At 38.5% G+C, this 18169-nt stretch overlaps 1 protein-coding gene across 3 annotated transcripts in view; it reads right to left on the reverse strand.

The window, feature by feature from the left end:
• rabgap1l.L (RAB GTPase activating protein 1-like L homeolog) overlaps positions 1–17567 on the reverse strand; it is a 158301-nt gene extending 140734 nt beyond the window's left edge. Inside the window, 1 exon segment of one of the 3 annotated variants that reach the window (NM_001086011.1) lies at positions 17505–17546. The gene's annotated coding sequence lies outside the window, so the exon portion shown is untranslated. 3 annotated transcript variants of the gene reach the window in all.
• Positions 17568–18169: the final 602 nt, after the last annotated feature.

An 18169-nucleotide genomic window follows, 5' to 3' on the forward strand; every position in this document is an offset into this window, starting at 1 on the left:
TTGATAATGGGTTGAGTGCAGAGGACTCTTGTATTTGACTATATGTATTTTGTGGTCACAGCCTCATTGCACCTCCGCCTAATGGTTTTAAAAAATAGTGGTGAGCACAACTTTCCCTTGTTTGTTATAGTTCTACAGGAGCAGTGACCAGCTACATGTTGTAGCTCCCACCCTTCCCACCTATAGTCAGGTGATCCCACTGGTGTCTAATAAAAGGGCAGCCAAGTATGGGGGTTTACTTTGAAAGCAGCAAGTAAGTTGCAGGTAAAACCTAGTCCCTTTGTAAAATGTATAATGAAGCAATAGAATTCTTAATGAATCAGATAAAATTGAGCATAGGACTGGCCAGATATGGGATGACTTTGACGTAGTTGGCCAGCTTAAATATATTGCAATATATGGACAAACAATCCTTGTTTTGTTTAAAGGGTAAGGCATTTTTCAGTAGCAGTATGCACAAAATGTCGCTGTCTTAAATATATTGATAATGGGTTGAGTGCAGAGGACTCTTGTATTTGACTATATGTATTTTGTGGTCACAGCCTCATTGCACCCCCACCTAATGGTTTTAAAAAATAGTGGTGAGCACAACTTTCCCTTGTTATTTATATATATATATATATATATATATATAATATATATATATATATATATATATATATATATAAATATCTATACTAATTGTAGATTTTAGTATCACAATAGCCTTTGCTATTATGTCTGTCCAAGAAATCATCCAAACTCCTCTTAAAAGCATTAATAGAATCAGCCATCACATCACCCAACAGGGCATTCCACAACCTCACTGTCCTCACTGTGAAGAACCATCTATGTTGCTTCAAATGAAAGTTCTGTTCTTCCAGTCTAAGGGTAAGGACACACTGGAAGATTTGTCGCCAACGTTTTTAAAAAGCAAATCGCGGCGACATATCGCTCGTTTTGTCTCTGAACAAAAACAAATGAAAGACGCCAGCTCCTGTGCCCACAGCGCGTTTGTGAATCGCCTGTAGCTCCAAAAACGCACTGAGACCCTTTTCCGAGCGATTTATCAGAAATAGCATGTACTTAGAAAAGCACTGAAATCTCCTAGACACGCACACACATACAGATAAGTAGCAGCAATTGTATTCAAATTACAATGCGAACGCAATGACGCAAGAACGTAAAGACGCCAGGTTACAGCGGGAAGCACAAACCGTTTCCGGTTTGGGTGGAGCACGTACCGCACAGAGTAATGGGATACAAATCGCTCTGTGCCAATAGTCGCTGTGAATCGTCTGTTCAAAAAAGACTATCGTCTTGTCGCCGCGATTTACTTTTTTAAAACGTTGGCGACAAATCGTCCAGTGTGTCCTTACCCTAAAGGGGTGGCGATCCTCTTTATTGGAAAAACCGTCACCCTCTTTGTCCACAATGTCCTCTAATGTACTTTTAAAATGTAATCATGTCCCCTCGTAAGAGTCTCTTCTCCAAAGAGAACAACCCCCAACTATGACAATCGACCTGCATAATTTAAATCTCCCATCCCTCTAACCAGTTCGGTTGCACATCTCTGCACTCTCTCCAGCTCATTTATATCCTTCTTAAGGACTGGAACCCAAAACTGCACTGCCTTACCAGGGACATATAAGGAGGCAAAATTATGTTTTCATCCCTATGTTAATGCCCTTTTTTATGCAAGAAGAACTTTATTTGCTTTAATAGCCACATGATGATGCTGCCTGGGATTACACAACTTGTTATCCAAAAAATAAACCCCAGATCCTACTCAACTAAAGGAACAGTAACACCAAAAATAAAAGCATTTTAAAGTAATTAACCTATAATATACTGTTAGCATGAGTTGGTAAAACAGGTGTGTTTGCTTTAGAAAACGACTATAGTTCACATAAATAAGCTGCTGTGTATTTGTGAAGCAAACACCACAGTTTTACCAGTGCAGGCCAACACTGCGTTATACTTTAATTACTTTAAAACATTTTTTTTTTTTTTTGGTATTACTGTTCCTTTAAAAATACGTTGCCATTTAAGACATAACGAACATTATTTTATTTCTACCAAAGTGCATAACCTTATTGAACCTCATTTTACAGTTTGCTGCTCGGTTTTCCATTTTAGTCAAATCACTCTGCAAGATGGCAGCATTCTGCATGGAACCTATAGTTCTGCACAATTTAGTAGCATCGGCTAAAATAGATACAGTACTTTCACATGTCAAAAGTACAGAGCCCTGCGATACTCCACTAACACTAGTCCAATTAGAAAATGTTACATTTAGCAACACTCTTTGCAATCTATCTTTCAGACAGTTCTGTGTGGAAGTGCAACCCACTTGGGACCTTTTAATCCCTTAAGGGCTGGGACACACTGGGCGATTTGGGGAGATTTAGTCGCCTGGCGACTAATCGCCGCGACTTTCCACAACCAATCTTCCCCGAATGCTTCCCCTCTCTCTGCGCCTGGCTAAAATGAAAAATCGCCTGCGCTAATCACACGCGGCGATTCGTTTTCCGAAGTCGCCCGAAGTTTCCTCGTGAGGCAACTTCGGGCGACTTCGGAAAACGAATCGCTGCGTGTGATTAGCGCAGGCGATTTTTCATTTTAGCCAGGCGCAGAGAGAGGGGAAGCATTCGGGGAGAAAAGTCGCTGCGATTAGTCGCCAGGCGACTAAATCTCCCCAAATCGCCCAGTGTGTCCCTACCCTAAATTAACAACCTAATACCTGTATGTTTTACAAAACTATTTTACATGGCATGGTTAATAATTTTTGCCAAAATAGTTTTCAGCCTAGTACAGTAAATCATATATTTTACTGAACAAATACAGTGAAAGTTATTAATACAGTCAATTTGACAATTATTACATATCCTTATGAGTGAGAGTTGAATCAGAACACCCAGCTAAATTGTTTTGACCCTTATATGTTAACTCATGTTTAAATGATAATATCCTGTGTACAACAAACAGCTCTGAGCAGTACTTAAAAGCTCACATTTTTATCACTTTCTTTTATTTATATGGTGAAGACATTATGCAGAACTTCACATGTATAATACTTGCAGTCAGAACATTCTTTGGTCACTTGACAAACAGTGAAAATTCTGCTAATAAAATGTAGCAAAGTTAAAGTACAAGAAAGTCTGATAAAAAAAACAACATATTTGGAGCAGGATTTCCTGTAACCGGAAGATAATCAACAAAAAAAGTTACTGGGTTGTTAAGTATTGTTAGTACCCATATATTTTAACATATGCTTGATTCATGCAAATCTACCAGCAAGGAGCTTATAGTAAAATGATTGGGGAACAATTATTGCATTTCGAAGAATGCAAGGACCTTCCCACTCCTATGTCGTTTACAATGTACAAGTAGAATCCACATTTTGCATTTTTCAGTGGACCAGAAAAATTTTTAAATTCTGGGAAAATGTAAAAATCAAGGAAATGCAATATATGTATACAGTGGTGTGAAAAACTATTTGCCCCCTTCCTGATTTCTTATTCTTTTGCATGTTTGTCACACTTAAATGTTTCTGCTCATCAAAAACCGTTAACTATTAGTCAAAGATAACATAATTGAACACAAAATGCAGTTTTTAAATGAAGGTTTACGTTATTAAGGGAGAAAAAAAACTCCAAATCTACATGGGCCTGTGTGAAAAAGTGATTGCCCCCCTTGTTAAAAATAACTTAACTGTGGTTTATCACACCTGAGTTCAATTTCAAAGGTTATAAAGCCATTTCTAAAGCTTTGGGACTCCAGCGAACCACAGTGAGAGCCATTATCCACAAATGGCAAAAACATGGAACAGTGGTGAACCTTCCCAGGAGTGGCCGGCCGACCAAAATTACCCCAAGAGCGCAGAGACAACTCATCCGAGAGGCCACAAAAGACCCCAGGACAACATCTAAAGAACTGCAGGCCTCACTTGCCTCAATTAAGGTCAGTGTTCACGACTCCACCATAAGAAAGAGACTGGGCAAAAACGGCCTGCATGGCAGATTTCCAAGGCGCAAACCACTTTTAAGCAAAAAGAACATTAAGGCTCGTCTCAATTTTGCTAAAAAACATCTCAATGATTGCCAAGACTTTTGGGAAAATACCTTGTGGACCGACGAGACAAAAGTTGAACTTTTTGGAAGGTGCGCGTCCCGTTACATCTGGCGTAAAAGTAACACAGCATTTCAGAAAAAGAACATCATACCAACAGTAAAATATGGTGGTGGTAGTGTGATGGTCTGGGGTTGTTTTGCTGCTTCAGGACCTGGAAGACTTGCTGTGATAGATGGAACCATGAATTCTACTGTCTACCAAAAAATCCTGAAGGAGAATGTCCGGCCATCTGTTCGTCAACTCAAGCTGAAGCGATCTTGGGTGCTGCAGCAGGACAATGACCCAAAACACACCAGCAAATCCACCTCTGAATGGCTGAAGAAAAACAAAATGAAGACTTTGGAGTGGCCTAGTCAAAGTCCTGACCTGAATCCTATTGAGATGTTGTGGCATGACCTTAAAAAGGCGGTTCATGCTAGAAAACCCTCAAATAAAGCTGAATTACAACAATTCTGCAAAGATGAGTGGGCCAAAATTCCTCCAGAGCGCTGTAAAAGACTCGTTGCAAGTTATCGCAAACGCTTGATTGCAGTTATTGCTGCTAAGGGTGGCCCAACCAGTTATTAGGTTCAGGGGGCAATTACTTTTTCACACAGGTTTGGATTTCTTTTCTCTCTAAATAATAAAAACCCTCATTTAAAAACTGCATTTTGTGTTTACTTGTGTTATCTTTGACTAATAGTTAAATGTGTTTGATGATCAGAAACATTTTGTGTGACAAACATGCAAAAGAATAAGAAATCAGGAAGGGGGCAAATAGTTTTTTCACACGTGTGTGTGTGTGTGTGTGTGTGTGTGTATATATTTATTGGTGGGACCACAAAAGTACAGTGTAAAATGAGGGAAAACTTAAAATTTGGGTATGCAAATCACTTAATTTGTAATTAAGAATACAAATGGACAAATTCAACAAATTCTGGTTGATCCCTATGGTGACAACTTAGCAAATTTTATCCTTAGTATATGATTATCTTGTTGGGATATACCAGAACAATCCCCTTTGTGTAATAAAAAATACAAAGTTTGTTCAGGTGCAGTTCCCCATAGCAACCAATAATATGTTTGACTTTGAACAGGTAACCTGTAAATGCTACATTCAGATTATGGATATGGATTACTATATCTGGGCAAACCTAGTGTCTTTAAAAAGTCACCAACGATAAAGGTTTTAGTATGTAATTTCAGAACAAACTGTATAATCAGCTTTGGTCTCCTAATGAGCATTTTGTAAAATCAACTAATTCCAATTGGTCAAAAATATTATAATGATAATAATATTGACTGCGAACCCTCATCAAAGTATGCCACTGGAATTGCATAGTCTTGTTCCAACAAATACCAAACCAATTTATAATCACACAATAGAAGTGTGTGTGTGTGTGTGTGTGTGTGTGTGTGTGTATATATATATACATACAGACACATATATTTTCACATATACATACACACACATGGTTTAAGTGTACAAACTGCACTAATATAAGGATTACCATATGTAATCAACAGGTGTAGGGAACGGTCATGACTTTTATTTGAAGGCCTGTACTAGAAGTACATTTTGGGCTTCCTCCTAGATTTGTTTTATGGCCCTCCACCATATTACAATTATAACAGGAATTCATATGTAGCTAGCTTCATGGTATCATACTTGTAACGTACATGTAAACAGTGGCAAGTATTTTCCAAACAAACATTCATTACAATTTTCAATAAAAGCAGTATTTGTTTGACTTTTGGACTCCTGCATATAGGGAAACCGACTCCATTTAAATTGTTTCAACAGTCACAAACAGGAAATAGAAAGATAAAAAAAAAAAAAAAAAAAAAAAAAAAAGATTGCTTTCAATTGCAATAACCTTGCAAATACCTTTGAAACCACAGAAATTACATTGATACACATGTTTTTTGCAGTCTAGTCTTGTTGACAAAAGTGCAAACAAGATTATGATTGTGTGACACAGTAACAAAAAAATATATAATATATTATTATATAACAATATACTGTATATATTATTATATAAAATATATAATATATTAAATATATATAAATAAATATTCAAAGGAACTGCTCAACAAATTATATCTTGTTGGTCCCCATAACAATGTAATTTATACAGACATTATACACATCACACAACAAACACACTGGTACAATTTGGATTTCCATATGTCCTGGAAAAAAAATACTGGCCATCCTATATTGTTAATATATCTGTATACTAATTATTCTGTATAATTCTCTATAAATAACATTGACATCAAGCACTATTTTTACCGTCCACGTTGGTAAAATACTGGCCAGGCAAAAACCCTAGAAGAAAACTTTTCTTTTAAAATATCCATTCCAAATCATGAAATCATAAGGCTAGTCTGACTAGGCAGCCTGGAGAAGTGCCAGAGACTGTAGGCTGCAGACAAAACCCCACCTTAAAAAATTCAAAAAAAGATACAAATTGCTAAGGACTCCCTGGTTATTCCCATCAAGAAGCAGAAACACAGCTAAACAAAGACACTTCAGAGAACATGAAACAATGATCTGGTTATGATATTTCTGTCAAGGTTCACATTTTCAACTAGATTAGAAAAAGAATAAGTGGAGGGGAAATTTGCCTCAAATTTAACTTTTAGCATGACATTTAAATGGATTTAACAGCTATCAGTCAATGTATTGAAGGAAAAAGTCTGAGCACCCGATTTCTTTGTATGACAAATAATATGTGCCACCCAAATTTATTTGGTATGTTTTTAGTATTCTTGGTGGCAGCATCTACAGCATTCTGCATTCAGATTAAATTATAATGCAATATGTGATAAATGTAATAAGAATTAAATCTGATTTAAATAAAACCACCTCCTTTGAAGGTGAAAAAAAACACAATCTGAAAACTATAATACCGGTAATAACAAACGTTATGGTCCAAAAAGAAAAGCACTTCATATTACCGTATCTGTTCTAAGGCAGGATTTTTTCTACACCATACTGATCTGGGGTTTACTAATAAATAAATTATCATTAGTTTAATCATCTGAACACTGCCATAATACAACTTCACTGCTTTATACAAATGCTGGTTTTATATGTGCAATTCATCTTTCCCAAACAATTTGGAAAAAAAAATCTAAATAATGTGCATTTATTGTAATTAAATTCAACGAAATTAGTCTCCAAAATAAAAGAAGCACTTGTGAAGTGCCTCCAGGCTGCATTTATATATAGTTAACATTTGCAGCTAATGATCAAAGGTTCCACTCCTGTAGTTCGGCATTCAGAAAAAAATAACACAATGAAGTAGATAGGAATTACTCATTCATTCTAAGATCTTCCGATGCCTCATAAAACAAATGAAGAAAAAGCAGACATTAAGGGGTGACAGGTGGGAGTCCCGTCAGGGACCAGATCCATATTGGGGACCTAAAAAAATGTGACAGCCCCATGGACTGCAAAAGGGGTGGGGCTTAGCCTTACATGGTGCTTTGTTCAGCCAGGGGCTTGTTCGATCAGAATTAGGTATGGCCTAGTTGGGGTGTGGCCAGCCAAAACTTATTTACATACTTTCGTAAACATGGGTATTAATAATATTTGGTCAGAAGTGCTTATAACCCAAGGGGTCCAGTCAGGCAGAGTATGACTAACCTACATTTCCCTTGGGTTGACCTTTGTTTTTCTTAGGGTCCTGCTGAACAGATTACTTGTATGTCGAAACGGTCTCCATTATGCCTATAGATAGGCAGCAAAGTCAATAGGTTCAACTACTGAAGTATAATGGATAAAAATAAATATAAAGACACAAAGCAAAGGGGAGAAGGGAATTAAAGCAGAAGGAAAGTAATTGCAACTTGGGGGTGCCAAAAGTAAGGTACCCCCAAGTGGTTATATTTACTTACTTGACACTCCAGGCCAGTGCTCCTATCAGCAGAAAACTGCACCGACCCTGTGTTCTACCAGCGAGCACCACGAAACGATCATCTTCCTCGTTCTTCAAATTCCCTGGGGCAGACGCATGTGCAGTTGAATGAAACAGCCGGCTTTTTCGTTAAAGTTCAGCTTTTCACTCTACTGCACTGGGCAGCCGCAAGAAGAAGCAGTAAGAGGATCGCACTGTGGTGCTCTCTGGAAGAACCCTGGGCCGGTGCCAGTGGCGTAACTACCGGGGGAGCAGGGGGTGCGATTGGGCCAGGGCCCGCACCCCCTCAGGGCCCCCCCGGCAGCTCACGCGCCACGGTTCCGGGTGTACGGAGGGGGGCCGGTGCAGTTTTCTGCTGATATGAGCACCAGCCCAGGTGTCAGGTAAGAAAATATAACCACTTGGGGGTACCTAACTTTTGGCACCCCCAAGTTGACATTACTTTCCTTCTGCTTTAATTCCCTTCTCCTCAGAAGCTAGGCTGAGGTTATAGAAAGACAGCAAGTGAACCAGGCAGACAGCAAGTGAACCAGGCAGAAGCTGAAACAAAACGGCAGTAAAACCCTGAGTAGTTGCAGGGTGCAGCACTCTGTTATCGACAGCAATATAGTAACGGTGATACTTTGTCTACTGATAATCAGAATTATCTTGTTGGCCTGGACAGAGAAAATCAAGTTTGCCAAACCACAGTTAAATGCATAATATTCTTTCATTTTAAACATGGGGCACAAAGAAAACTTGTATTCAGGAGCTCCCCAGTTTGCAATTTTGGCAATCTGGTTGCTAGGGTCAAATAACATTTTTCAGCTGCTTTCTATTTTCTGTGTCTTCTAAAATGTACTTTTTAAAAATGAAACACAGTAGATCCCCAATTTAAGTCTCTGGATTTTAAGTTTTCCCAGAATTGATGCAGTTTTTTCGTGGTGCCATACAGGCAATCAGCAGATTCCCCCCCAAAAGATTTTTCACTGTTTTGACGCAGTCCCCTGGGAAATTCAAAATATGTTTTCTACAGCAGTTACATTTTCCCCTTTTCTAGTTCCCCACGTCAGGATCCAGATTTTTCTAAACAGTTACAAAGTAATTCATTAATAAGCACCAGAAGTTTCAAACCCTACAAAGTATGTCAGTAAAACAGCAACTGTTACTATTTGCTACACTACTTGCTGATATTTCACCAATGCTACTGAGAAATGTATGATTTTTATACTCATTAAGTTAAGCAACCTGGATTTCACAGGTATACATAGGAAAGCAACAAAAATTAAATACAAAATAAAATAATTTTGCTTTTAAAATCTATAAAAATCTATTGCATAATTTGTTGTACATTACAGGTATGGGATCCATTATCAAGAAACCCATTATCCAGAAGGATACGAATTATGGAAAGCTGTTTCCCATAGAATCCATTTTATCCAAGTAATTACAGTTTTTTAAAATTGTTTCCTTTTCCTCTGTAATAATTAAACAGTACTTTGTACTTAATCCAAACCAACATATAATTAATCCTTACTGGAAACGAAAGCAACCAATTGGATTTAATATATGAATAATTCCATTTTATAATGTTAAACTGGGCTTTTAAGTATTCAATATTTTCTGCACGAACGGATTCTTTGCAGATTAGGCTTTTTACCATTAACAAAGTGTTTTAATTTAGACACAGCAAATAGTACTGAAAAGGTCAAGTAAAATTGTGGCGCTCCTCAGGACTTGCACATGAAACAATAAGGAGGTTGCAGATCACTGCAAGTGAGTTATGTTCATGGTACAGCTGGCAACAATAAAGCATTTGTCACTTTACTGAACCTTGATGCAACTTGAAAAAGCAAGAGCAAAGTGCACATTGGCACTTTGTCACAACTTAAAAATTAAATTGTAAAAAGTAGGAACAGTTCTAATCGATTTCCACTTTTTCCATTCCTGACCCTTATTTGCATATGCCAAATCTTTCATGAAGGATTCAGAGATTGGGCTGAATCCCAAATAGTGGATTCGGTGCATCCCTGTGAATACTGATTTCATTTAGCAATACCATTAGACTGAGCAATTTGATAAGCTACACGTTTCTCATACAACGTGAATCAGGGATAGTGTGGATGGGAAGGGAAAATACTAAAATGAAAATGTAATATAAAGTTCATCATACTTTTATAAGTAACTTTCTAAATACAATCAATTAACTATTCTCCATTGTTTCTGAAACAATCAAGTTTATCTTCACTATCCCTCTCTCAGCATCTGTTTCTCTTCATTCTGTCTTCATTAAGCACCATTTGGGTGTCAGATATTGACTGTTAGATCCAATATATCTTGTAGGGGGGCTCATTTTGCCTATAAGATGTATTAGAGCTCACTCTATTAAAATCACCAGAAATCCTGTCTCTCTACATGCAGAATTTGTGCAAAAGGCAGTTTCTACTGGAATCAGTTATTTGAGTGAGCACTAATTCATCTGCTAGGAAAGGAAGCCCCCTTATAAGATATATTGGATCTAACTGTCAATGCGTATCTGACATCCAACTGCTGCAAGAAGACAGAATGAAGAGAAACAGATGCAGTGAGAGGGATAGTTAACATTCAGAAACAATGCATTATTTTTAATTGATTGTGTTTAGAAAGTTTCTTATTTCAGTATGATGAAGCGTATATAAAATTTTCATTTTTGCGATATTTGCGATAGTTCCCCATTAATCATAAGACGCAATGTCATCACTAGTATATGCTGTTGTATAGACCCCAGTCACAAGAGAATATTTAAGTAGTTGCAGATATAGAGGGAAATGATAAAATCTGGAAAGCTATTTTATTCTCATATTGTGCATGTTGATTGTAAGCAGAGAGGGGAAATACTTAAAGGGGAACTATCGTGAAATGAAAATTTAATATAAGCTTTAGCATACGGAAATAAGAAACATTCTAAATACAATCAATTAAATATTCTGTACAATTTCTGAAGTAATCAAGTTCATCTTCCTTATTCCTCTCTCAGCATATGTTTCTCTTCATTCTCTGTTCATGCAGAAGTGAGTGTCAGATAAGCATTGACAGTTAGATGCAATATATCTTAAAGGGGGGATACTTGTGCCTAGAAGATGTATTAAAGCTCAATCTATTAAAATCACCAGAAATCCTGTCTCTCTCTATGCAGGATTTGTGCAAAAGTCAGTTATTTTGTTAGATTTTGTTTGTACTGGATTCAGTTATTTGAATGAGCTCTAATTAATCTGCTAGGAAAGAAAGCCCCTATAAGATATATTGGATCTGTCAATGACTATCTGACCCGCAACTGCTGCATGAAGACAGCAAGAAGGGAAAAAGATGCTGAGAGAGGGATAGGGAAGATAAACTTGATTATTTCAGAAACAATGCATAATATTTAATTGATTGTATTTACAAAATGTATTATTTCAGTAAGCTTATATTCGTAATAGTTCCCCTTTTGCTTTACAACAGTTCCCTCATTAATAAAATGCCAGCACAGGCTGATGAACAGGCAGCTGCAGACAGACATTGCCAATGAAGGTGTAAGTCCCAGATTTTGTGAAAAGTGGAAGTGATGGTATTGAGCTATGAATAAATCACCAAGTGCAAATAAAGGAAAATTCATTAGGGGTGCCATTGTGTTAGACCCCCCTCCAGCCCCCTGAACATCATCGCCTACCTTAATATTGCCCAGGATGTTATTCCTGCTGTACACCACCACCACCATTTCCCCAGACATCTTCAGGTATGGTGGACAGCGCACATACGCAGTGGAGTAAATACGGAACTTAATATTAAAGTCTTATGGTTTAAATTAAGCAGCGAGGTTTACTGGGTGGTGTCTAATACCCCCATGAATTTCCCTTTCCTTGTCCTTTAAGAGATACAGATGGATATCATAATATTGAGAGCCAAAACTATATACTGCAAGCTTTATTGCCATCCAATATTAGATATACTGAGTTACACCAACCATACATTGCTGCCATATTAATATAATGTACTTTCGGATATGTAATAACTATGTTACAAACTATGAATGTACTCAATGTTGCTTGAAACTATCAAATGTCAGTATAGGCCAACAAAGAATGGACTTTTTAAGTACAAAACTGTTTTAAATGTTTTGTTTTTTTAAATTTGGGGAAGGGAAAGATTTGTATATACAGATGTTATCTTAAAGATACTTTTTAGATTCCAGGGGACAGTAAGGGGGTAGTAAAGTTAAAAAAAAAACTTAAATCAATTAGAGTGCTATGATAAAATTAAAATATAGATTTTGCCATGAAATGAAAAGGCAGAAAACATTTAATATTGTGCTCACATTAAGCAAAGATGTATAGGTATATAGATGCATACTGCCCCTTTAAATAGGGAACATTTAGAAACGTATTCTTGCATTCAGCAATGCTAACAATAGACATATATGTTCTTTGAAAGTTTATATCATATTGTCATATACTTGTATTTTATTGAAAATCTCAATAAAAAGAATTTCAAAAGAAAGAAAAGAAAGTTTTATTATCAGCTCTGTTGGCATGCACTTTGACATCTGTAGCATCAGTTCTCATCACATTCATAACACAAGTGTTTGTATAATTTGATGCAAAGAGTTAACATTTAGAAAGATAGTCGGAGCTGACTAAATTAAGTATGGCCTTTAGCCCGCAGGTTGGTATTAATCTGAAATGAACAAAAAGGCAAAAAACAGCTACACTGAATAGTGGAGAGTGACACACCCATCCAATTCAGCTGCAGCCAGCCAACCAGTTCAGGCCAAGGTTACTACAATGTATAACTTTTAATTCAAACTGTTTAAAAGAATTATTCGTTTGGCAACACCAGCATACACACTCACAGCGTGAAAACATACTATGCCGTGTGGGACCATGTCCCTAAAATAACACACAATTAAAAACCAGAGCGTAGGCTAGAATGGTGGTAGGTAAAGTATTCAGTAGTGGGTTTAAATACCCATTATCAATATCTGCTCAATAGGGATATTCCATAGTATAACAAAATAGTGCCGGTTCCCACCCTTCCACCAGCTCGGCTGCTATAAATTTGGAACCTGTAAAGCGTGCCCGTGGATAAGAAAAGCAACTAAAATTGAAGGGAGATCAGATATGAAAGAGTATTTCATCAAAGAGTTCATCAATTGCAAGACAAAAGGGGTTATCTATATCATGAGTTGTGAATGTGGTAAAAACTATATTGGGAAAACCAAACGTGAACTGAGTCGGAGGATCTTAGAACACGTAGGCGACGTGTTACACAAAAGAAATACATCAGTCGCCAACCACATTAACGAATATCATGATGGTAACACCTCAGCTATGAAATTTACAGGTGTAGAACATATCCAACCCACTACGAGAGTAGGGGATATTAACAAAAAGCTTCTACAATGTGAGTCACGATGGATATACTGGTGTCAAAGCAAATCGCCAAATGGTTTGAATGAGGGATTTACGTTTGCACCATTTCTCTAATACAGTCATAATAACTACATCGATCTGGGAATAGTTTTGTATTCAACTAAAAAGAGTATATTTATACTGTCTCCTTCTTACTATTTAATTTGATACTATCATGAATATTTGGAACTATACTAATATTATTTTACTTATGATACTGGCACTATCACCTCCTTCCTTCCGCCTCCAATATCCAGGCTCAGGATATATATATATATATATATATATATATATATATATATATATATATATATATAAAAATAAATAAATGATTCATGTTATGTACTCAAAATAGAGCCAGTCGTGTCACTTCGATAATAATTAAAATTTAAATTAATAATCCCCAGTAATTTACAATATTCAGCAGTCGTCCCCCCCACAATGCAGGTATTGGGGAACTGTACTGGCAACTGACCGCTGTTCTACTAGGGGTTGAAGCAGCAAGTCACGCACTTCCGCCACTACATAGTGGCAACACGGGCGGTATACCGGAAGTCACGTCACGCGAATGCGCGAAACCGGAAGTGATGTCACGTACATGCGGAACGCCGAGATTAGCGCTGGAGGCCTATTTAAAGGGGAGAAAGGAGCGCGACCAGCACTTATGCCCCTGACGAAGCTGCTTGTCAGCGAAACGCGTAGGGCGGCGTAGGTGGAAGGTGGTGTGAATAGCTCCCACTCTTCCCAACATAGCTAGGTAGAAGGCGAGCTGGGGGAAGGGTGGAAGGGTGGGAACCGGCACTATTTTGTTATACTATGGAATATCCCTATTGAGCAGATATTGATAATGGGTATTTAAACCCACTACTGAATACTTTACCTACCACCATTCTAGCCTACGCTCTGGTTTTTAATTGTGTGTTATTTTAGGGACATGGTCCCACACGGCGTAGTATCTTTTCACGCTGTGAGTGTGTATCCTGGTGTTGCCAAACGAATAATTCTTTTAAACAGTTTGAATTAAAAGTTATACATTGTAGTAACCTTGGCCTGAACTGGTTGGCTGGCTGCAGCTGAATTGGATGGGTGTGTCACTCTCCACTATTCAGTGTAGCTGTTTTTTGCCTTTTTGTTCATTAAAGAGTTAACATTCAATACTTGCTGGAGGTTGACAACAGCAATAATAAAAACAACTACTTCTGCACTGTAAATTACTTCAGTATGTGGGGAAACCTGCCATTCACTTTTGCTATGTGATACCATGTATTTAGATTCATGCATCACAGGTACAGGTCCATTTATCCACCTAAAGATCATACTTACAGTTGGCATTGCTAGCAAGAAGCACAAAAAGATGTGTTTATGCTAATGCACCAGAATTGGTAATTAGTGGACACGTTAACGACATACAGATATTCAGGGCACATTGACAGTTCACGGTTTCTGATTAGGGAAAGCTTACTTTGAGCAATCGCGAATACACATTGATCTCTCATCTAACTACAAATCTGCTTAGATATATTTATCATGGAAAAATCAAAATAACTACTGTGTATAACTAAGGAAAGCTGCGTTAGAAGTGAAGGGGAAGCTGGGAACGCAATGTGATACACACTTCTTGAATTAGCAACCTTTATTGGGCATAGAATGGTTCTAGACATGCAATTTTTTTTTATTTTTTAAATAATCACTATTAAGAGAAGCTTCTGACTGGGAAGCCATGTTAACGATTAGGCTACTGCCACATGAGACAGATTCCTGCCAGTTTATAAACAGCTGATGTGCTGGCCTCCACTGGTGTGTGCAGGCCCTGTCTTGGTGCAGGCCCATGGGAGCGAATTTTGGTGTGGAAACGCGAGTATGCATTTTTGTGCGGAATACCACTTGATGTGTCTGCACCCAGGCTGATGCAGTGCCTCTGGGTGCAGACACATGAGCCAGTGGATAGGGCTGATTCCCAGCACCGGAATCATGCTTTCTGCAGTAGCCTTAAAGGGGCTGTTCAGCTTTCAGAAACTTTTTCAGTTCAGTTGTTTTCAGATTGATCTCCAGAAATAAAGACTTTTTTCAATTGCATTCCGTTTATCGTTTTTTCCAAAATCAAAGTTTAACGTTTACGGGACCTGTCTCTGGTCTTTGAGTCTGTCAGCTGTGTAAATACATTTTTCAGCAGCATCTCTGCAGCATTAGCAACTACTGTATCAATTTCTAACAGCTACCTTTAATGAAACTCAGGGATTCTGCTCAACAAGGACAAAGATAAGAAAATCATCAACTAAATGTATCAATTTAGAACAGTTTACAGGGTTGCAGACTCTCCCTCCAAGAGCTGATTTAGAAATGTGAAAAATTAGACTTTACAATTCAATATTACAAAAAATGAGTCTTTATTTAAAAAAGTCTTTATTTTTGGTGAACTGAAACCAACAGAACTGAAAAAAGTGTTGGAAGGTAAACAACCCCTTTAGGGCAGAGACACACGCTGCGATATGGGGAGATTAGTTGGCTGGCGACAAATCTCCCTGAACTGCCTCCCCTGCCTTCCAGCCCGCTAGAAAGTAAATCACCGGCGGGGTGGCACTCGGAGTGCTTCTTTTTTTTCCTGAAGTCGCCTCACGAGGAAACTTTGGGCGACTTCGGAAAACGAAGCATTCCGAGTGTCATCCCGCCTGCGATTTACATTCTAGCCAGCAGGAAGGCAGGGGAGGCAGATCAAAGAAGAAGAGGAGATTTGTCGCCGGGTAACTAACCTCCCCGAATCACAGCGTGTGTCTCTGCCCTAAATTATAGGGGACCCATCACCCAAAAAAATGATTCCAAATCCTATTTATCATGTTAGTCAAGCAAAATGAACTGTAATTACACTATATAAATTATTTGAATCTTGTTTCCTTCAGTCTGAGAATTCATAATTATAGCAAGCAGGCAGGAGCCATTTTGTGGACACTGTTATTAAGACAAGCTTTGCATCATCTCAAAATCTTGTTTGTGCACCAGAATGGGGGACCTGATGTCCATCCCCATGCCCTGGCTACACAATTACATGGTTAAAAGAACTGGGGAAATGTGGGAAGAGCAGTGACATCTAAGAAGTGCTGAATGGAAAGTGAAAGTAATTGCTTGCCCCGCCTATATGCCTAAGGCACAGAGGAGGGGCAGGCAATATTTGATTGACAGTTGAGATTTTTAAATGAGTTACAACAGCTATGAATGCTTTAATAAAAAAAGAATTTGGATTTCATGTTTAATTTGAAAAGGACTTTTATTATACAGATTTTTATGTCTGGGTGACAGGTCCACTTTAACACATAATGAAGAGCACAATTAAAACTGCCGAGTAGTGCCTGGGAATTGCTCCAGAGCACAATGGATGTGAACAAGGATCCTTCAAGTTCTATCCCAAAACCTATGTCCCAAACAATCACAAGATTTCTAATCTCATCCTCTGTCCACCCCTACAACAAAGCCACTGGAGCCTCCCTATAGCACAGCAAAAGAATCGTCACTCAGAAACGGGGCAGATTTCAAAAACCAAAATAATATCATTAATTGGGAGAAAACCTGGGGTTACATTGTCAAATACACACGCTGCAAGTTGAAGCCATGAATAAAGTATGTGTGCGCAGTCATGCATTCATCTTGCACTAACCAACTAGCTTCAATTAGCACCCTCTTCTAAAGGGGCGACAATTACCAAAATGTCATTTCTTCTCATTAGTATCAACAGTTGTCCTGGTCCGGGTGGGATTAGGCTGTTAATGGGGCTGGCTCTGCTGCTGCACTTACTTGTATTACTGTTTCAGCGCCGGGCCCGTGTGCGGTCAGTGAGCTGCAGACTTCGCATGGGAGGGCTGGGAGCCTGCATATCCTTTCCCTACATACACCGTAGTGCTCGGTCTGTCATATAAGTTTTAGTTCCGCTATAGCCCCACGGGGATTGGTTAGGCTGCTGGCGGAGGGTTACAACTTCACTCCCGAAGTCTGCAGCTCATGGGGGTTATGCGGCCAATCCTAGTAAGTACCTAAAGCCCAACAGTCCCGCTTTTCAAAACACAGTCCGCAGTCCCGGGGCGCTACTTACACCTCCCGCACAGCTGTTCATTACAAGCTCCTTGCCTTCTGTCTTACAGAAAATCCCGACGCCACTAGTCTCATCACGCGAGACTGTGGCGTCACGACTACACCAAAGCGCAGTGACGCGTCAAGTAGCCGCCTTGTGGGAGTGACGAACAGTGACGGCGTGGCTCGACGTTACGCAATCCTAGGTGCTGCTAAGTGGCTGTTGTAGGTTTGCCGGAAATCAGTGTTTCTTCTGCTCATACCTTCTGCTGTTAGAGAACAGAAAAAGCAGAAACAAAAGCTTTATTGGTTGCCTGCAATACCCTTGTTGCCGCAGCTCCTAGTATCTCCTCAGGCTCAGAGTTCGTTTATACTTTCTGCACTTTTGCCCGGGAACAACAAATAAATATGCAAAGTAGAAAAAAGTACAAATAAATACATTCTTGTGACGAGCGTCTTCTACTAATTTGATTGTTTCTCATAAACAGACTTTTTTTATTTTATTTTTTATTTTTTTTTAAGTTCCAGCCCAGAAATGGGACAATATTGTTTACAGTTTCGGTACATCATATGGACTAATTCAGGAGAACCTGACTACAAACTGTAATCTTTAGTATAGGCACCAGTGGCTCCCAGACTGGGTTTCAAGCTAGGCCCAGGTATTTTAAAGAAAAAACTATAGACCCC

Source organism: Xenopus laevis, chromosome 4L, assembly GCF_017654675.1.
Source record: "Xenopus laevis strain J_2021 chromosome 4L, Xenopus_laevis_v10.1, whole genome shotgun sequence".
Lineage (NCBI taxonomy): Eukaryota > Metazoa > Chordata > Amphibia > Anura > Pipidae > Xenopus > Xenopus laevis.